This window comes from Cupressus sempervirens, chromosome 3 (genome assembly GCF_028749045.1).
Source record: "Cupressus sempervirens isolate cs-2001-9-10 chromosome 3, ASM2874904v1, whole genome shotgun sequence".
In the NCBI taxonomy this organism is placed as follows: domain Eukaryota; kingdom Viridiplantae; phylum Streptophyta; class Pinopsida; order Cupressales; family Cupressaceae; genus Cupressus; species Cupressus sempervirens.
In genome coordinates this window covers 1,017,586,088-1,017,609,017 of record NC_143120.1, presented here as the reverse complement: position 1 = coordinate 1,017,609,017, position 22,930 = coordinate 1,017,586,088, and the positions used below count along the sequence as shown (strand labels likewise).

At 32.7% G+C, this 22,930-nt stretch overlaps 1 pseudogene; it reads left to right on the top strand.

Annotated features, from left to right (window-relative positions):
- Positions 1-21,493: 21,493 nt before the first annotated feature.
- LOC149570233 (glucan endo-1,3-beta-glucosidase pseudogene) lies at positions 21,494-22,617 on the top strand (annotated as a pseudogene).
- Positions 22,618-22,930: the final 313 nt, after the last annotated feature.

Sequence of the window (22,930 nt, the reverse complement as noted above, 5' to 3'; positions counted from 1 at the left end):
TGTCTACCAAGCTTTACAGTTTCTACCAAGTTAACAACTTAAGTCAAGGGAAGTTAGTGTTAACTGAGTTGAATGAAAATAGTGTCTACCAATTAAAGTTGTGGTAAACAAGGAATGCATTTTATACCAAGTTACATAGTATCTACCGAGCAACCATTGTATACCGAGTTCAAAACTGTGTTGAAGTGATTATTATGGATTGAGCCTCTACTTCTACTAAGTGCATGATGATGTTGAGTAATGACAGTGGACACCATGTATCAAAAATTCACCAAATCAGTTTTAAAACCCGAATATCTACATTTTGGTCGACTTTGTAATATTTGATTTAACTTGTGTAATGGCCAACATTGTAATTATGTTAGTTGGATTGATATATGTAATGTATTGTATCATATCCAAGTGTGTAATGTAATGATATGAGATAATGTGAATGAAATATAAGCATGTGAATGTGAATCAACAATAGAGCAAAGTGTATTGCAAGGCCATATTAGCAGCAACAAAGTTACATCTATTACATAGGGGTGATTAGTTCTTCAAGGATCTCAATCAACAATTTAGTTGTAAGTCAAAGATCTACTGTTTCATCCTAATAGGTGAATCAGCTTCAAATCCTTTCACAAGGTAGACTTAACAGTCTTTTCTTAAATCTCTTTACTGGGTGCATACTTCATTGTATGTTTATAAAAACTCTAACAAGGTGGACCCAACAATCCTAATTGCTCCTAATGAGGAAGATCATTAGATGTGATCATTGTAAGCCTTAATAGGCCAACTTTATGCTACAGTATTGAAGTTTTGTGGGTGTCATCCCCACCCTAGTTTTACTTTCTATTTGAAAGGTTTATGGGTCACCAAATATTGTGTTCAAAGTGTTTTATGCTTTTAGTTTCTCATGCATGTAGTAGATTAGATTTATTAATGGTAATTGGATTATGCTATTAAGTTCTAAAATTGTTAAAAGTTTTTAGGTTATTGATTCACCCCTCCCCTCTTAGTAACCTAGCTAGTCTTAAATATTTCTACTAGTATTTTCTTCAAGGGTAGCATCTCTGAAATATGGTCAAACAACTTGGTCAAGCTCTACTTGGTGTTTTTCTAGAGAATAAAAAGTTAGATTCTTTGTGTTTATCCCATCTAATATGATCATTTTTCTTTAGTGACATGCAATGCAAGCATCAGTTGTGGATAACCAAGGTCATCCTAGGATTAATGGATATCCTCCTAGAGTGGCTATGTGTGATAGGACTATGAAATTTGTATGATAATCTAATGAATCCAGTGTTACAAAAATATCTTCAACCATGGCATATGGCTGAATAGTGGAATTATTAGCTAATTATAGTATTGTAAGTGTATCTTGTAAACCAATAATGTTAAGCCTCAACAAAACTTCCCTAGTCATGACATTGATTGATGCCCCTAGATCAACTAGTACATTTTGTATTTGGATGCCATTAATATCAATACTAACTACTAGACTCCCTAGATCTAAGTAATTGGTAATTAAAAATTTTCTTAACATGAGATCAAAAATTTGTCCCAAAACATGGACAATATTAGGGTCTTTTTTCTTCCTTCCAAACTTGTTAATATAGTCTTCTTTTATAGCTTTATTATGAATTGGGACTCCTTTATGGGAATCCAACAAGGGAATTTGCACTATTATTTTCTTAAGTTGATCAATTAGATCCCCTAATATATGATATTTTTTTGATGGAGCTTACTGAGGCAATTTTTGTTAATAAGGAGATTTGTAAATACTAGTGTAGATTGAGGAATAGGTGGAACAATAGTAGGTCAATTAATAGGTATATCCTCAGTATCAACAACTTTAGTTATTATAGGCTCTTTTGGTGCAAACAACATAGTTCTTGATGTGTGATATATTAGAATTACAATAGGAAAGGTAAACTCTAAGAGCTAAGGGGGGAGAGGGGGGGTGTGGGGTGAATCAGTGCTTCAAACTTTTACCCATAAAAACATTTACCATACATCCATCTCACAATTCAATAAGTAAACTAAAATACCATATAAAGGATATACATCTAAAGTATGTAAATAAGTAAGCATTCATACATGTATGACACAAGATATGATTACCCAGAAACCCTCAAATGATAAGGTAAAACTAGGGTAGGGATGCTACCAACAAATCTTCACTAGTACAGTAATAAAGTGTATCTAGTGAAGGTTATAATGTTTGATCATGAAACATGGTCTCCCCTATGAAAGGTCTACCCTATTAAAAGCTTACAAAGACTATTAGGTCTTACCCTATTAAAGGATTTCCGCATCCTATTAGAAGTGTACTTGATGAAAGGACTTCAACTCATAATTAAGTCAACACCTTGTTAAAGGATTTCAATATAGCCTATTAGAACTAATTTTTTAAGAGATTTAACTAATTCACCTATTAGAATATCTTAGCAATGATCCTATGATTAACACTCTCTTGCTTGATGTTAGATCACCTCTACACTGATGTGTACTTGATACTTTTTGATAAGATCTCTCTCTATTGTCAATTTTTTCCTTCCTCTATTCTCCTTTAATATTTTTTTGAGTGTTAAAATACATGCTTGTATAAATTTTTAAGTAAAATATACTACATTTAATTAAAACACTATAAAATCTATATGAGAATATTCTTGACATTGAACTCTATAAATTTGTGTTTATATGTTACTAAAAAAAATCATAAAACATAGTAAGAGTTATTGAAACATCAATTTTCTGAAATAATTGTATTTCTTTAGTAATTTGTTACAAACTAGTATAAAACATTCATTTAATAGACATTTCCAATTGGAAAAGTGTGAGATCATATATAACTAAGCTAAAATGAATTTATCTAGATCATATGTTTGAACAAAATTGGTTTTTGGATAGACATACTCAAATTTAGTTGTTTTGATAAGTTAGTCTGAAAGGTAACACAACATTTTTCTTTTACCTACCTACTTATTTTGTTATGCATTTATGACATAACTACTCTTAATTGCACACCTCCTACATAAAGGAGTGAGTTCCATTCTGTATCATTTGGCATTGCCAAGTTATGTAGGTATAGTCCACAAAAAAATTCCTTAGGGTCATTGGAATAGACTAGAGTTCATCATAAAATTCATGAGGAGTTGAAATAGAGATGCTAAGTCCTTCTACAAGGGTAAAAACACAAACCTGTGTCACCTTTTATAAAGAAATGGGATATCAGAATGCGATAGTTTAACATTAATGCCAAAAAAATGGTATTTGTGTTTAGAATTTTAAGATGGTGTAAACTTATGAAATGTGTAGAATTGGATGAATTTATGCCTATAATTTTTATAATTTTTTGAAAAATAATTTATTCATTTTCTTTTATTTTGAAGTTCATTTTTTAACTATAAAATGATAGGGTGTAGTTCTTGTCAAACAAGTAAATGCAAATCATCTTTTTTCATTTTTATTTGAAAATATCTTATAGATGACATGTATAGCTAGGGAACAAGAAAATAAATAATTATTTCTGATGCCTATTCTCTTGTTATATGTACTCAAGCTTGACCTTATCAGAATCCAACAGTTTTTTCCTCCCCTCAAAACTTCCGTTCCAAATCTACACCTTTTTGAAAAAAAATACATATTCATGAAGAGGACTCTCTCCTCTAGAGATAAATATAATTTTAAATTTTTTTTGATATGATTTTGTATTTTTTTCCTTTTTTTTAAGGAGCATGTTCTGAAATGTTGAAATATTGACTTATAATATTTTAAAATTATAACACATTATAACTAATCAAAAAAATCAAAAATTTATATAATGATGATATTGAATATAAGATCTATAAAAGGGTATTTTTATTTTTTGAAAAAAATTGAGTTTAGATAGAGAAATGAGATTTGACCAAAATAGGTTGTGGTATCCTAAACAGTGACACATTTATGTACTTTTACCCACAACTCTTGTCAGTTAAAAATTAACAAGTTATTCCTTAAGTAATAATGCATACACTAGAGAAGGTGATTTGTATGCCATAAGCTCAGGAATCAACCTTGTGATTTATTTAATTCATGTCTTTAAAACAACTTGCTCTAATTTCTACTCTAGTTCATGGCCTTGCTCATTAATGACACATTTCAATTTTTCTTTTCTAATTTCCACTATGCCCTTTCCCACAAAAATTGTTGATACAAATTTATCCCTATAGCTAGGGGTGTAGATAAATCAAGTGGTGACAAGGGTTCTTGACTAAAAATATCTACCTAGTCAAGTGCCAAGTGAGGAGTTTAAACTATGCTTTGTGGTGTGGAGGATTCTCCCTTCCATAGAACAAGGGTTGTTACTACACTTTCTTTCTCACTAGACTCGGCTACTACCTTAACCAACACCTCTAATCCATCCTGATTAAGTTTTACTAACACTTCCTCAACAATCTCTTGTCTAAATTCTATCTTTAGAAGGATGGTCTTCTAAATCCCTAAAACTGTCCTGTATTACAAGTTTTTCCTCAAACTCTTTGGATTCTTCAAAATCCTCATCACTATTAATAAGTATATAGTTAACACTAGGGTTAAATTCTATTTGTAGACTTTGGTTGTTAAATTCGGTGTCACTAGCTATAATCTATTGAAACTTGCCCTCTAAAGAGGACTTCTCCACAAATTCAGAGGATTCTAGGTTAACAATTGGAATAGAAGCCTCAACATCCCTATTACTTCCAGCAAGCCTTGCATTTCTTATAGGAGGTTTGGATGAGCATGGAGGATTTTTTCATTTCCTCCTGCTACTAGTTATTTCCTCTATAGATTGTTTAGGAGGTTTCTCTAAATTTTCTTCCCCATGGGAATGTAAGGTTTCATCAACATTATCATTATTACTACTAGGTTGTTGTTCTAATTTTCACTCTTTTCGTTCCAGAGTTTTACCCCTATCTCCTCTAGTGGTGGATCTAGTCTTTATGGATGGGGGGTTCTAGGGACATTAGCAATCTCTTTATCTTTACTTCTCTTCTCTTTAGAAATAGAGGCACTAACTTTGTAAATTCTTTTCCCAGATGGTCTAGAATTGGAAGGAGAGGTTTCAATAACATTTTTTGTCCTTGGGATAACTTCACAAAATCTAGTGGATGTTTTTTCTCTACAGCCGACACCCCAACCTCTAGGGCTAACCAATCTAGGTTCTACCTCATTCATTTACAAAAATTCTTCCCATGTCCCAATTGATTGTTTATTCAATTCTCTCTCTATAATTAACTTTATCAAACAACGATGTGAAATAGCATGGTATTTTCCTAATTGAACTAAGGAAGCTTTCATTTTCACAATATTAAATTTAGGAAATTGGGAAGATTTATTAGTCTATTGTCATACTGAAGATGACCCAAATTTTTGAAATGTAGGCCATGTAAATACTTATAGCTCCCTTCACAAGTGAAATACTAAATGATAAATGCAGCTAGCTAAATGAATTTCAAAGACAAGGATATTTTGGAAGTGCCTTGATTATTATCTATGTCCAATAGAGGGTCATTGTACAAAGTAAGCTAAGTCCTAGCTGAATGCAAGTCAAGATCCTTTGCCCACTTTTTACCTTCCTATTGAAAACTAGTTACTTTGAGCATAATATCCTCTGTAAATTCAATTTTTAAGCCTTTGACCACTAAAAATTGATCCTTCAAAGTTCTTAGAAATTATAGGGAAATTCCTTCATCAAACCCCTTAAGACTCAAGTAGTAGCCCAACCATCCTTTCCTTCTAAACATTTCACAACTAGACACATTGCTTAGCAAAACCCTATGATCAATTGGCTCATGTCTATGAAGATCTCTTCCCATTTCTATGAATAAAAAAATTATTTTTTTGTAGAAACTTGGTATTTTCATAGAGCATAACAATAGAAAATCAACAAAATGCATAGTGTTATGACATAGTATATTGCAAATAGAAAAATGGTGTACCAAATGCTACTTGCTCCTTGGAATTACAAGATTTTAGTGCATAAAATCTAACGATATCTTTAGTTGCATAAAACCTCATAATAGTTTGCTTGTGTCAAGGCCTACCACCATGAACACATTGCTAACATGTGATTAAAAGTTAAAATTCAATGTTTAATATCTTTAATTTCCTTCTAGAAATTATGATGCAATTACAGAAGGACAAATCAGCAAGCACATGATGGAAATCATCTCATAAAAATGAGAAACTCAATGTTTACATGTAAATTTGAAATTTTTGAAAATAGAATATTCCCCTCCTCCAACTAAGGACATGGGTCTCACTATGCTAGGAAATGCAGGAGTAGAAAATTAAAAAGACATAAATTCCTAATAAAGAATGAATAAAATAAAATATGTACAAAAGTATGTGGCACAAACTTATTCCTTTCCCACCAGATAGCCCATACTGCAATGAAAGGAATACATTTCCAAATATAATTAAATAATGATGATAAATATAAGACATTTGAAGATTAAAATAGGTCCCAAAGATGATTTGAAAGACACATACAATAATTTAATTTTTTGAGGACATAAGTCCAATAATAACTTGTGAAAGAACAATTCAATTACTGCAGGAGAAGACTAGATATATTATGCTATAAGAACTCACATGGTTAAATATGTTACAAGAAAAAATAACGATGAAACTATTATTCTAAATTGTGTGACAAGAAGGCATAACAAAGATGATGCTATAGGAAATGTTTAAACTATGAAGCAAGTTAATGTCATAATTTAAGTGTGTTTTAAATTTAAATGTTTTTAATAAAGTCCTATGATGTGGTGGTATAAATGGAGTAATGATTTGATAAACTCTCCAAGTATAGCTACTTCAGACAAAGTTGTGTTCATGCTAAGTTGAGTTAGGTTTCTTTAAGTGTGTTTTTTGTGTGTTTGATAATTAAGTGAGCTATGAAATCGATTGTTACAAGAAATTTCTAATAGTTGGGAAAGTTAGTGGTAGATTCCAATGCCTGAATGATCCCTAATGATTTCAAAAAATGGTTTTCTTTTGTTACTTTTGGGCTGACACTTCACCTCCCAATCTCAGAAATGAGAAATTATTGAAAAGAAAGATTATGTAACTAAATTAGGATCGAATACAATAAAGGAGAATAGAAAGATTTTTAGTTTTTTTTTTGAGTTTTGTGAGTTTGTGATTTAGATGTGTCTTTTCTACTTGGTTTTCTTTCTGAATTTGATACTCTAAATTATGAGAATGTGTCAATGATCTAATTGCTAAATAAAAAAACATCCATTTGGTCCTAAATTCAAAGTTACAATTTTTGAGTATTGTGATTTATTATAGAAAATTTGATTTTTTGATTCATGGATGTAAGCATTTTTTGTTTTGAGGGTCACATTCCTAGATGGGAGTCTTTTAAACTCTCTGCAATATGTTTCTGAGATCATGGAGGAGTTATGTATCATATGTTTTTGTTTTGTCTTCTTTTTATCGTTCCAATTATTCTTGCTTGTACCCATATGGAAGACACTCTGTGAATTCAATGAATATATTCATATATTCGCCAATATGTTCAAATCACATAACTAATATGTGATTTTGAGAAGAATTGGTTTGGGCCATGAAATTGTAGATTTTGTTAATGGTCAAAAATTCTATGATTGATAGTTGGCTCATGTTCGAGTTCTTAAGCCATATATGCAAAAATGTGGTATAGATCAATATCATTAGGTAATCAATTTGTATTTGATATTAGTGTCAAGATTTAACATTAAAAAGTGATCAAGTTTGTCCATGTATTTCAATTGAAATGAGGAAGAGTCTGGTTGGCTTATATTAAGTTGGTGCAAGAAACCTAATTTTGCTAAATGATGTCAAAGAAGTTCCTGTCGCATGTGAGTTTATTAGTTGGTACTAAGGGAGTCAATTGGGTAACAATCCAAGATAAGCTACTAATCAAACCTAAAGGTGTATGAACCCCTTGATGCATACTTAGTTAAGTTATTCATTTCCTCCTATTTCCATGTGAGGCTTTGCATCATCACCGGTATTAGAGCAAGAGTCCTTAGATTGTATGAAGTTACATGTTGTATATACCTAATAAAGAATACTCAGTAGGGTCAAGAAAGATGGTGATCAATGCATAGTTAACTCTATCAAAAAGAAAATAGAGAAGTGAAGGGGATATTAGAAGAATTATCAAATAAGTTAGAAAACATGAAGAATGTGGTTGAGAAAAAATAAATGAAAGAAGCAGGGGAAGAACAAGTCCTGGATGATGATGAGAATGAGGTATTTGAAACTGAGAAGCCATTTATTAAAGATTTGAAGGCTTTGGGAGGAAAATCCACTGAGTTACCTACATATACAAGAAAGATAGATACTAAAGAAGTTTTGGAATGGATTGAAGCTTTAGAGAATTACTTTGAATGTGAGAAAATCTCAGAATCCTAGCAAGCCAAGTTGGCTAAGTCTAAGATGAAGTGAGCAACCCTTACATGGTGGAATTTTCTACAAGAAGAAAGAGTAAAATAAGAGAAGAAAATTTGTTAATAGAAGAAGATGGTGTATATGGTGAAAGAGAATTATCTCCCTAAAGATTATGAAGAATAATTACACCAAAATAGGTAGAATCTCAAACAAAGAGATATGGACATCTAAATTTGTATAGAGGAATTTCAAAAATTGAGTCTAAGATCAAAATTAACAGAACATGAGAAGATTAACATAGAAAAATACCTAAATGATCTAAGAATTAAAATAAAAGAGGAGTTGTAGTTCTTGAGTCCCAACATAGTGGCTAAGTGGTACCATCTTTGAAAGTGGAAGAGAAAATTAGGAGAAGACAAGAGAATAGAAATAGAAGTAGAGGAAGACAATCATTTAGAGGAAGAAGCCCAAATTTTTAGTCGCAAATTGAGATACATAATGAAATAACCAGGTTTGATAATTTCAAAGGTAGAAGACCAAATTTTTCAGGAAGATCACTAGGAAGAATGAATGGAACACCAAGATGTTATAATTATAACCAAGAAGGTCACATGAAACACAAATGTCTAGCAAAGAAAAGCTCTAGTACTCATGGAGAAAGAAGAATACACCATGCACAATAACTTGATTCACAAAATGATTTAAACACTTATGGTTATCCAAAAAGAGGAGAAGCCCTTATGATGAGAATAACACTTTTGAAGATGCCTATAAAAGTAGAACCAACAAAAAGGTAATATATTTTTTGAACTATTTGTAAGTGTGGAGGAAAATTTTGCAAGGTATTGGTAGACTCTAGTTCCATAAAAAAATTCATAGCTCTTGAAATGGTGAAGTTAAAATTACGAAGAACACCCCATCCATACCCTTACAAAGTATCTTGGATGGATAAAGGAAAATAAACTATAGTAGAAGAACAAACTTGGGTTGAATTTTAGATTTGAGCACATATCATTTATTTTGTATAAAATTAAAAATAAGAAATACATTAATTATTGATGATATTATGCAAAAAAATGTAGGGCATTGAATTTAATCTAGCACCCATAGAAGAGGACAAAAAAATTGGCTTCAAGAAAGCCTATTAAGTAGTGGTTGTCTGCCACCACATAGATTTCAGTAGCCAAATAGGTGTAGAAGATTCTAGTGTTGTGGTTGACACACAGATAGATAGCCCAAATGAATAATAATAGTAATTGAGAAGTTCATGACAAATAATCTATTTGATGTTAATTTCAAACAATGATAACAATGCATACATGACATTTCACTACAGCCTACTACTCTCGGCATAGATCTTACAAAACATCATGAAGTCACATATGAAGTCACAGATGCTACACATGATGAAGATTTCAATGTGCATCACAATGATACAGGTACATATTCAATTTCTATTAAAAATTAATCATTTAATTATTAATAAAATTTAACATCTTAAATTACAATTAGTGTAACCTTTATGTGATATTTTTTGAGTATGTAGAGCATGATGTTAGTATTGAGCATGTTGAGGTTGGGGCTAAACAGAATGTTGCAGTAGATGATGTGCCGCTTTCAAGTAAAAAAATCCTTGTTATGTTCTTTAAATTAATGAATTACTTATAACATTTTAAAAAAATTAGAATTAAACTCATTTGTTTCTTATTGTAGAGGTGCATTAGCCTTGTACTCAACAAAAAAAGAGGAAGCCTCATGTCATAATATCATAACCACAAGGGCCATAGGATGTCAAAGATAGTCAAGATGTGCCTCTTAGCCTTTATATTCGAAAAAAGAAAAATGAAAACAAGAAATGGTTGTTAAAAACCTTGTTTGATGTTGAATGTGTTGATGGATATTTATGAATGTTGCTCATTAATGGATTTTTATGAATGTTTCTTATTGATGATGAATGTTGATGGATTTTTATGAATGTTGATAAATTTTATGTCATGTTTTTTAATATTGTTATTTGATTCTAATGATTGACATGTTCGCAAATTATTGATGAATGTTTATAGGTTTCAATGAATTATATGTCATATTAATGAATGTTATGTGAATGTAATGATTGTTGTGTTCACAAATTATTGATGAATGTTTATATGTATTAATTAATTATATGTCATGTTAATGTATTTTATGCAATTATAATGATTCAATGATATACTTCTAAAATGAATGAATCAAATATTTACTTAGTTGTTAATGGGGAATTTAGAGTGATTATAGTGGGGGAGAGGCCAAATGAGCTTCCACCTTCACATGGTTGGCCTTGTTAAGTAGAGAATATGAAAGGATTATTGAAACCAAGTGAAGCTCAAACTAAACCCATTAAAAGCATTTTAGTTACAACTTATTTTTGTATCATGTCATTATTGAATCTCACATGCATTATTGTCATTATTATAGATCATGGGGATGCTTGAACTTTGATGTCTCCAACAAGGTACTTACTTTTAGTGGGTGAACATAGTAGGTTCCATGTGAATGTCTTGAAATGGCCTTAATATAAGTACTATGAGTTACAACATGCTACTTTTTCTATAATTTGTATGTAGATTATGATTTATTATTGATTACTAATTGCTTCTCTGGTAGAAATGGACAACATGTTTCTTTCTCCATAAGTTGTATGTAGACATGGAGCTATTCTCACAAGAGATTGTGTATCACACTTGTCCACAAAGAAGGAGAAAGTATTTGATAGTCAATATTAAGGTATATTAATCTTCTAAGTTTACTGGCTTTAGATTTCTAATACTATCTTTGTTACTATCAATATCTTATGAAACTCTCTATAATTACAAGCTATGAATCTATACAAGTCAAATGAAGGTGAATGAATGTAGACTGTAGGATGAAAGATGACTTTGAGATTGGAGGGTATGAGAGCATTAGGCAACATAGACCATATAGTTTATTTAGTTGATACCAAGAATTTCTTCTAGATTTTAATTTATTATCATCCTTATTTTTCCAAAAATGAAAAGGAAACCCTAAGATCTGTATTCTCTCCAAGCTCTTTAAATTTTGTCATAGAAAAAGTCATGTCTATTTTGAGAGAGAAAGGTCAAGAATTTTACAAGCTTTGAAGATAGTAGCATGTCTTTGTTAGTATGCAAAAGTGTGCATCATTACTTTACTGTAGTTATTGTCATAAGTAGTGTGAATGATATATAATGGTGTTTATTTTATGTTTATCATAATGGTCATGTTTTTTGTCATGAAAACATTTGATTATTTGTCATATTTCTCTAATTCAGTCATGTAATTTATTGTCAGCATGTGCATTATTCACATATATTGATGATTGACATGCTACATTGAAAATGTGTTCAAAACCTGCCACTATTAGATGTATAATAAATTCTTTAAAGTAATCAATGATTTTTTGGAATGATTACCATTCTCCTTTAATAGTTCAAGATGGAGTGTGATTTTGGCTTGTAGGGCTTGTTGATGAAATCTTTCTTTTATCAATAATAGCTCTTCATAAATGAAAAAACCAATGTGCTTAAACTAAAGATACAAGCCATGCTTAAAAAATTATGTCTAATATGTCATCTTCGGTAGCAATTATTCGAATATCAATTATTTTATAGAATTCTACTTGCTATTGCAATTTCTTTCTTTTTTTAAAATTTGACTGCCATCTCTATTTTGATGTTTACTATCATCAATGATATATGCAACCCATTGAAACATCTCTACAATTCATTTTTATTTTGATGCATCCTATTGTCAAGAGTATGACAAACCCATAGAAACATATCTCTAGGTTTTTGATAGTTCAATGCATCCTACCATTGATGATGTGGAATACTTGTCAAACCATCTCTCGTAGTTGTCAATAGTTCAACATTTTGAACTAGTTGTCTGATGCCATCGTGGGACAATGATTGCAATAATTTTTGATAGTTTTTGTCATTGACATATTGACACCCATCTTGTCAGTCAAAGTTTTGACTCTAGTTTAGCGACAGTAGCTTTCGACATTTTTGAATCATAATTTTGATGAAAAAGCATTAAAAAAGGTCCAAATTTACTAGTGTCATAATAAAATCATAAGATTTACATCCAAAATGCCTAATTTTTAGGCCTTCCAGGTTACAGCCAAATACATAAGTATTTATTATAACAATCTCCAAGATATCAGAAGACCCAAACCCTAGCTAACTTAGATCCACAACCTAGTAGAAAACTCTGAGAAGAATCTTAATTTCTTCTTGCGAGCCACCAAGTAACCTTCTTATTTCCCAAGCCCACACTTAGCTACTAGATTTTCTCAACTTTTCTCCTATTAGCTACTCCATGTTGAAGTAAATAATAAATCTAGACTCTACAAGACCCTCTACTTATACTGAAAATAATACACAAGTCAACCTAAAAACATTATATTAAATAAACACTGACATTAAATAAACCCTCAAGCCACAAGTCAGCTTGGCGAAAAACACTAAATACTTAGGACATGCCCCAAGTTTATGATGAATAGCTAACTCAAAAGACCACATAAGAATAAATGCCTTTAAGCATAGGTCCATGTGTCATCCAACTATCCAAATCCAATAGTGCACATGCCAACTCCCTTAGATCAAAGCTTGTGAATACAATCTCCAAAGTCTACCGGTAAAATGTGACCAACAATGACCAAAATGGCTCTAACTCCAAGACAATAAATCCAATCTTTATGTGAACTTAGAACAAGTTCCACTAATATACCTTGAACACATCTCGTATTATGTAAAGCATAGATACACAAAATCTGAGCTTGATGATCCTGCATCAAAAACTCATTAAGAAGTACTAGTCAGAAAGTTCAATGGAAAGGGTATATAGGAAAATTTATACTTAGAGAAGGTGTTAAAAATACGAGAATCTTCAAAAAAATTATTGTTAAAATAAAATTAGAATATTTGATGCACCCCAATGCTTGAGGTCTTGAGAAATGCTAAATGGATATCTATAGGAAAAAGGAGAAGGAGAAAAGCATACCCAATTATAGAAAATGAAAGAATCGATTTAAAAACAAAATATTATTTTGTTCCATTACAAAGGCATTGTAGTAATTGGATGTGAAAAGTACACATAATGAAACATTTCTTTCCCTCAATTGAACCTTTTATGGGTCCTCCAAATCTTACAGACCTTAATGTTGAAGATTTGAACAGCCTTTGGCACTTGTATAATACTTTAGTACCATACAAAAAATTAAATTTAAGGTCCATAAAAATGAATATTGAGTTTTTATAATATACTTTGTAAACTGTCATTCAATTTTTCTTTAGGTAAACAAATATGATTTAAAAAAATATTCTAGCATAATTAATTACAAACATGATGTTAACTTCAAATTATTATTTTTATTGTAGTTTACTTTAATTTAGACATATTATCTATATTTAATTTTGTTTCGTTGTTCACTAAGATTCCATTCATGCGTTCTATTTATGGTTCTCATTTTATTAGAAATTAACACTTCAAATTATTGTAAAAAACATGCTATGCCTCTAGAACTCAAATCAACTTGTATAGTAGTATTAATTGCTCCTACAAATTTATATTGCAAATAAGAGAGTCATGAAAGAAGACAAGAAAAATTTTATTTCTTTTTGATGAGCACATTACTTTTGCATGACTAAAATATTGTATTGCACTTTATAAACTACATGGAATGAATAAACATGTATATTTTTCATGGTTGATTCAAATATCAATCTTATGGACATATTCTTTGTGCATGTAGGTGTGAAGTTCGCCTAATCTTGACTCTATAATAAAGAAACAAAGCTCTTTATAGAACACATATCTCAACTCATTAATCTTTGTAGTTTGAGAATAAATTCTTATATGATTATTATGTTGGCCTTATTATTCAATGCACATTCTCATTAAGTTCATTCTCATTGTATTACCTTTCTTTTTCCTTAAAATGATCAAAAAGAGGATAATGACTTGACTATATATAATGTTTCTAAAATCCTGATATTCCTTTATTATAATGGAAATCTCCTTTGGAGTGGAAAACATAGTCCTAGTTTCCTATTGCAACTTTTTAATATTTAATCTAAAATCCCCTATGATTTTTTTGATAGAAATTTAGAAAGTTCAATTTGTCAACATTGTCAACATCTTGGAATGACATTTTAATATCAAGTCATAGTTCCAAGTGTCCTCATTGAAATATATGGTTGAATTAAGAAGTGTTTGAGATACAAATAACCTGCAATTCTTCTAGCACACGCGGCAACTAGAATTTTGGATGTTGTGGCGACAAGATCAGATATATGTGTTATTTGGCTATACAAACTAGTGATGTGGAGCTTGTGGCCAGTTGAGGTTGAAATTGTAATCCGTATTGCAGGTCAAAAGCATAAGAATGTTTCGTGTGATCGAGGGGATCGAGATAATTACGTGGACTATATGTTCGATTGTCAAAGCATAGATATCTTATGCAGAAACTCTAATCTGTTGAATTCAGTTCCTGGAGATAGATAAACATTGAGCCTCATACAACTGTGAGCAGGTTAAAAGATGCATCTGCATTATATTCCAACAAATGAAACTGAATGTAGTCATCTTGCTGGGATAAGAGGGTTTGAAGAGTTTGTGGCAATGTCTATGTAGAAATGGTTTCCCACAATGACCGACTCGATTGCAAACTATAAATACCCAATCGAGCCTTGTGATTTTCATTTACTAAGTATCACAAGTATTACAAAATTTAACATGCTTGAATGTAAGCCAGCCCCTACTCTTTTTCAATTTGGAATTAAGCTTACTAAAGAATGTATTTCCAAGAAGGTGGACCCATCATGAAGTTTACTAATTTGCAAGCCAAGAAAATAATTTAGTTCACCCAAATCACTCATATGAAATGCCCTTTTCAGATCTAATTTCAAATCACTAATTAACCCAATATTTGGTCCAGCTATGTGTAAATCATCCACATAAACTGCAACAATAATAATTTCATTTTGCACTCTCTTCACATAAAGATTAAAAGAAAGAGAGGGGAACATGATATAACTATCCCCCCTTAGTGTTCACCTCAATCATGCCTAGCATGCCCTGTAGTTTCAAAAAATTGGCCTCAAGAATACTCTTAGTAAATATATCTGCTGCTTGGTGTTCACTTGGACATATGTGCTTCTTTAATAAGTTGAATTTCTTCATCTAAAACAGATTTGCAGAATTGATCAAAAGTTTGCTGGGGGGTATTGGAATTTAGTTGAAGAACCCTTTTCCTTGATTCCTTAAATACTTTATATGGCTGGGGAAGCTTACTTTCAACCATTGCAATCAACTGAAAATCCTTTTTTGCATATTCAGCACCTATTTTTTTAGCTGAGCATTTAAAAAAGTAACTTCATTGAAGCAATCAAACATTTTTTCAAAATCAGATGGATCTAAATTCATCAATTTTTCTTCTATACTAAATGTACTAGCAATGTCTGCATCTTTATAATCTTTTTCTAAAGTCTCCCACAGCTCTATTGGGTTATCATTATCAACAAATCTTCTATTTAGATTGGGGCTCAAAGCTTTACCAATAATACCTCTAGCTTGCTCCAACTTGCATTTCCACAAATTATCTTTTTCTCTATTAGTTTGTTGAGGTTCCCCATGTGAGAACAATTCTTATGCTCTATGTTGAAGTTAGTTAAAATTGAACTATATGTGTACAGTGTTCCTGAATATTTGTTGTATAGTGAGCCACGTCTATCTGTTGACTGGGCCTTACCTTATCTCATAGAACCAACCATGCCTATGTATCTAGAAGTTTCCTTTAGTTCTAATGTTGCAGGCAGACTCTATAAATAGAGGCAGTGTGATCTTTGGAATGATAATTAGAAATATTTTACTTGCAGAAATATTATAATTGAAAGGTATCTCTGTTATGCCTTTCTTACTATTTCTTCACTTATTATGTTCATAGCATATTTGAATTCAATTTGCATCATCTAAATTTTTCTCTCACCACTTTCTTCATAAGTTTTGAATTTATTTTATCATGGTATCAGAGCAAGGTTTAGCCAAGTTGAGCTGGAGATTCATTTAGAAATTTAGCTAGAAATATTGCTAGAGGGTTTTGCTGTAGGCAAATATATTGCTGGAAATGGTTTGTTTGCAGAGCTGATATATTTTTGGAGTGATACTTTGTTGCAGGGCTGTTATGCTTTTGGAGTATTGCTAGATTTGTTTGAAAGCTGATTTTTTTGCTAACATGGGTTCTTCAAATGAAGTTTTGCCTATCTTTGATGGAAGTGGTTAATAAAGAAATTGGCTTTATGCAATCAAGAATGCTCTAAGAGAGAAGGCTTTATGGAGGATAGTAAATAAAGAAATTGGGGAACCTTAACAAACTGATAGAGAAAAGGAGTTGTGGAAATGCAAGTTGGAGCAAGCTAGAGGTATTATTGGTAAAGCTTTGAGCCCCAATCTAAATAGAATATTTGTTGATAATGATAACCCAATAGAGCCACGGGAGACTTTAGAAAAAGATTATTAAGATGCAGACATTGCTAGCATGTTTAGTATAGAAGAAAAATTGATGAATTTAGATCCATCTGATTTTGAAAAAATGTTTGATTTCTTCAATGAAGTTACTTTTTAAAATGCTTAGCTAAAAAAAAAAAGGTGTTGAATATGCAAAAATGGATTTTTAGTTGATTGCAATGGTTGAAAGTAAGCTTCCCCAACCATATAAAGTATTTAAGGAATCAAGGAAAAGGGTTCTTCAACTAAATCCCAATACCCCCCAGCAAACTTTTGATCAATTTTGCAAATTTGTTTTAGATGAAGAAGTTCAACTTATTAAAGAAGGGCATATTAAGAAGAATCATGCATATACAGCCAAAAATAAATTTTTTAGAAATAATGGAAAAAAGAATTGGAAAGGAAATAATAAATTTCAAAATCATGAAAGTTCTAATCATTTTTCTAGAAATGATGGTGTAGAAAAGCACACTGGAAGAAAGGCCTTTATTTGTAGGTATTGTGGAGGTCAGAATCACATGGAGAAGTTTTGTTTGAAGAAGAGGGACAATGAAAGGCAGCAATATAAGCCCAAGCAAGAAAGGTTTAAGGATGGAAAGAAGGATAATCATAGTTTCGTTGCTATCTCTTTTAAAAGGCAAGAGAAGTCAAATGAGGAGGTAATTGCTACACCCAAGAGTAAATCTAGTGTTAAGGGGGTATACTTTGCTTTAGATTCTAATAAAGAATGGATTTTAGATTCAGGGGTTTCATCTCACTTGACTGGGGATAGATCTCTGTTTATTTATTTTTATAAAGGGAAGAATTCAGATCAAGAAATTTCTATTGGCAATAAAATGAAACTTCCAATTTTAGGAATAGGAACTGTTAATGTAACCAATGGGTCTTTGAAAAGTGTTTTATTGGTTGAAGGATTGGGGGTGAATCTTATTTCATTATACAAAATAGATCAAGATGGATATGAGTTATTTGTCAATGCTAATCAAGTTATTGTTAGAGATAGAAAAGACCCAAGCAATATTATTGCTATTGGTAGAGTTGATCATGAAGAGAATCTATTTAAATTTGTGGGGTTTCTTGATGATAAATATACACTCTCTCATGCTTTTATTGCTCAGACTGATTATATATCACAACTTTGGCATGCTAGACTTGGACATTTAAATTATAGAAAATTACAAGATATGGTTAGAATGGATATGGTTAGAGGATTAACAAAAATTTCAGCTTGTCAAGGTGTGTGTGAAGGTTGTGTGTTAGGGAAACATCATCGAGACCCTTTTGACTCAAGTAAAGCATGGAGAGCTAATCATCCACTACAACTCATTCAGAGTGATTTATGTGAACTAGGATATCCTTCACTTTTAGGTGTGAGGTACCTTCTCACTTTTATTGATGATTGCAATAGGAGAGTATGGGTTTATTTTCTTGAAAGGGAAAAAGAAGTCTTTGAAGTGTTTCAAAATTTTAAGGCATTAGTTGAAAATCAAAGTGGCAAGAAAATTAAATGTTGAAGGATGGATAATGGGGGTGAATATTGCAATTATGCATTTGAGTCATTTTGTGAAAATTATGGTATTAAGGTGCAAAGAATAGTTCCTTGTACTCCTCAACAAAATGGGGTGGCTGAAAGAATGAATAGAACTCTTTTAGAAATGGCTCGTTGTATGTTGCATTTTAAAAGTTTGCATAATAATTTTTGGGGTTTGGTTCTTTCTTGTGCTGCACATATTATAAATAGAATCCCCACCAAAGCTCTTGCAAATATCACCCCTGAAGAAGCATGGAGTGGTAAGAAACCTCACATTGGATATTTTAAAGTATTTGGGTGTATTGCTTGGGCACACATTCCTGATGCACAAAGGGAAAAGTTAGAACCAAAGAGTATAAGTGTTTGTTTATGGGTTATAGTGAAGAATCAAAGGCTTATAAGTTATATGATTTGACAATAAACAAGGTCTTTGTTAGTAGAGATGTGAAGTTTGATGAGCATTCACAACTTACAGTCACTCTTTCTTTCTCTACAACAACAAATGCTTCTCATTTTTCAGATATTTTAGGAAGAAACGAAGACTACATTGATGAGGATGAATTGTGCACTTCTACAAATGATAAAAATACTAGTGAAAATAACACAACTAATGCTTGTAATTAGACATTTTCTGTAGGTAGTGATGATGAAGAAGATGACTTTTCAGCTAGACAAAAGACAAGGAGTGTTGAAGAAATATATAGGCAAGGCTCAAAGATCCAAGGGAGGAATGGTAGTGCTCTCATGGCCAAAGTATTACAAGTAAATGACCCAAGATCATTTGAGGAAGCTAGAGGGAAGAAAGAATGGGAGCAAGCTATGGAAGAAGAATATGATGCTTTGGTAAAAAATAAAACTTGGTAACTTGTGCAACTTTCCAAAGGTAAGAATTTCATTGGTTGCAAATGGGTTTATAAAAAGAATTTAAATCAGATGGTGCTATAGAAAAATTTAAAGCTAGATTGGTTGCTAAGGGATTTAATCAAAAAGAGGGTGTTGATTATGAAGAAACTTTTGCTCCTATCATTAAAATGAATATAGTTAGAATTATTCTTTCTTTGGCCGCAAGTCTTAGGTGGCATATTCATCAAATGGATGAAAAAATGCTTTCTTAAATGGAGATTTATATGCAGAAATATATATGGAACAACCACTAGGTTTTGTAGATCAACAACATCCTAATCTTGTTTGTAGATTAAAGAAGTCACTTTACGAGCTTAAACAAGCACCAAGAGCATGAAATGAGAAGATTGATACGTATTTTCAGCTTCATGGGTTTCAAATATGCAAATCAGGTCCAAACCTTTATGTGAAGAGAGTGCAAAATGAAATTATTCTTGTTGCAGTTTATGTGGATGATTTACTCATAGCTAGACCAAATATTGGGTTAATTAATTATTTGAAATCAGATCTTAAAAGGGCATTTCATATGAGTGATTTGGGTGAATTGAATTATTTTCTTGGCTTGCAAATTAGTAGACTTCATGATGGGTTATTTATCTCTCAAGAAAAATATGCTTTGGATCTTTTAGAAAAATTTAACATGCTTGAATGTAAGCTAGCCCCTACTCCTTTTCAATCTAGAATTAAGCTTACTAAAGAATGTATTTTCAAGAAGGTGGATGCTACTTTATATAGACAACTTATTGGTAGCCTAGTTTATCTAACATAGTCTAGACCAAAAATTTGTTTTGCAATCAATTTGGTATCTAGATTTATGCAGGAATCAAAAGAAACTCATTGGTTGGCTGCCAAAAGGATTTTACGATACATTCGTGGAACCATTTACTATGGCATATATTATAGTTACAAGTCGTTAGTTTCTTTGATTGGTTTCATAGATTCGGACTGGGGAGGTGATATAGATGATAAAAAATCTACAAGTGGTTATATTTTTCAGCTCAGGTCAGGTCCAATTACATGGAGTAGCAAAAAACAAACTACTACATCATTGTCCTCATGGGAAGCAGAATATAGAGCATCAAGAAAAGCTAGAAAGGAAGCAGTTTGAATTTGCAGCCTTTTATTTGAGCTTGGTTTTGCATAGAGTTTAGCTACTACTTTGTATTGTGATAATCAAAGTGCTATCCAAGTTGCAAATAATCCTGTTTTTCATGCTAAAACAAAACACATTGAGATTGATGTTCACTATTTGTTAATCTCCAATTTTGTCCAAGTGAACATCAAGCAGCAGATATATTTACTAAGAGTATGCTTGAGGCCAAATTTCTGAAACTACGGGGTATGCTAGGCGTGATTGAGGTTAAAATTAAGGGGGGATAGTCATATCATGTTCCCCTCTCTTTTTTTTTTTGTAAATAGGTACCTAACAAGGCTCAATGTCGGGTTGTAATTTCTCCCACACATTATCATTAGTGGTAGAAATTAAGGAAGGATGTGAGAATGATTCTTATGCTCCACGTTGAAGTTAGTTAAAACTGAACTATATGTGTACAGTGTTCCTGAATATCTGTTCTATAGTTGTATAGTAAGGCATGTCTATCTATTGACTGGGCCTTACCTTATCTCATAGAACCAACCATGTCTACATATCTAGAAGTTTCCTTTAGTTCTAATGTTGCAGGCAGTCTCTATAAATAGAGGCAGTGTGATCTTTGGAATGATAATTAGAAATGTTTTACTTACAGAAATATTATAATTGAAAGTTATCTCTGTTATGCCTTTCGTACTATTTGTTCACTTATTATGTTCATAGCATATTTGAATTCAATTTGCATCATCTGAATTCTGCTCTCACCACTTTCTTCATAAGTTCTGAATTTATTTTATCAATCGGGCCTTGTGATTTTCATTTACTAAGTATCACAAGTATTGCATCCTACAACCAAAATCGTAGCCATTAATATTTAGCATTTTTCTAAAGATATCTGTTTGTCCGAATTAGTTAAGGAATAACTTTGCCCGCCAGAGTTATGTATATATTCGATAAATTGCTGTTAAAATTCTAATTGGAAGATCGGTGGCGTAGTATGTTTTGATTGGGATTGTTATTAGAATATTTTCTAATGTTGAATGGCCCCGTGCAGTGGTAGTGTGCTAGGAACATCGGGGAATGTGCCCAGCCCGCGCGAGGTGGTGGAGCTGCTGAAGTGCCACAACATCGGGAAAGTGAGGATTTTGGAGGCACATGATCATGATCGTGTGGAAGCTCTGAGAGCCTGGAGAAGACGGGAATAGAAGAAGTAATAGTTGGATTGAGGAACGAGGAGCTCGAGAAGGTTGCGAGCAACCAGGCGGCAGCCAACGGGTGGGTGAGGGACAACGTTGGCGCCTTCTACCCGGCCGCCAACATCAAATACATTTCGGTGGGAAACGAGGTGCTGTATTACGGAAACGAGAGATACGTCTCACATCTCCTCCCCGCAATACGAAACATTCAGACCGCACTGCGCAAGGCCAAACTGGACAAGGATATAAAGGTCTCCACCACCCAGGCGGCCTCATCTGTGCTGACGGGAGCGGGAGCCGGAGATTCAAATTGTGATCCGCGCCCCTCTCAGGGTGAGTTCCGCAACGATCTCAAGAGCACTCTCGCCCCTCTGCTGAGGTTCTTGGCTGACAACGGCTCTCCATTCATGGTGAATGTGTACCCTTATTTCACCTACGCGGGCAACAGGGACCAGATATCCTTGGACTATGCGCTCTTCAACCCCTCCGCCCCGGTGGTGCACGACGGAGGTCTTCAATTCAGGAACTTGTTCGACGCGACGGTGGACTCTGTCATTTCCGCGCTTGAAAGAGAGGGACATCCACGTCTACCCCTGCTCATTACGGAGAGCGGGTGGCCCTCTGCGGGAGATGATGGGATGGCAACCATGGACAACGCCAGGGCGTACAATAACAACCTCATCAGAAATGTCTCCTCCAACCAGGGAACGCCCAGGAGGCTTGGAAACCCCATCCACGCCTACATTTTCTCCCTCTTCAACCACAACATCGAGTCCGGCCCCGACGTCTGCCGCCATTTCGGCCTCTTCTATCCCAACAAAACTCCCGTCTACCCGGTCGACTTCACCCCCACCCTACTAGGTACTGGAATCTTCCGGGATTATTATCTACCCATCTATCACTCACCAATAATACAGAGGTCTCGGTCTCCTATGTCCTCTGGATTATTATCTATCTCTCACCAATAATGCAGAAGGCATGGCTTTCTATGCCTTCCTCTACATTGTAAATAATTACCATTCTTAAATAAGTGAAGTGTATCACCTTTTCTTTAGTGCAATCGATCCTCTATATAATAAAAACTTGCTTGATATCATTTGGAATATAATTAGTCATTTTAAGGAATTATTTGTATTTCCTTGAAAAGGAAATAAAAATGGTATTTCACTAAAGAAAGAAAATTACTCTTCGCATAAAATCATTAATAAAATATAGTAATTCAATCTCAGATCAAGGATACCTTCACTCTCACTGATGAAAAAATGGGCTAGATATTTTCAC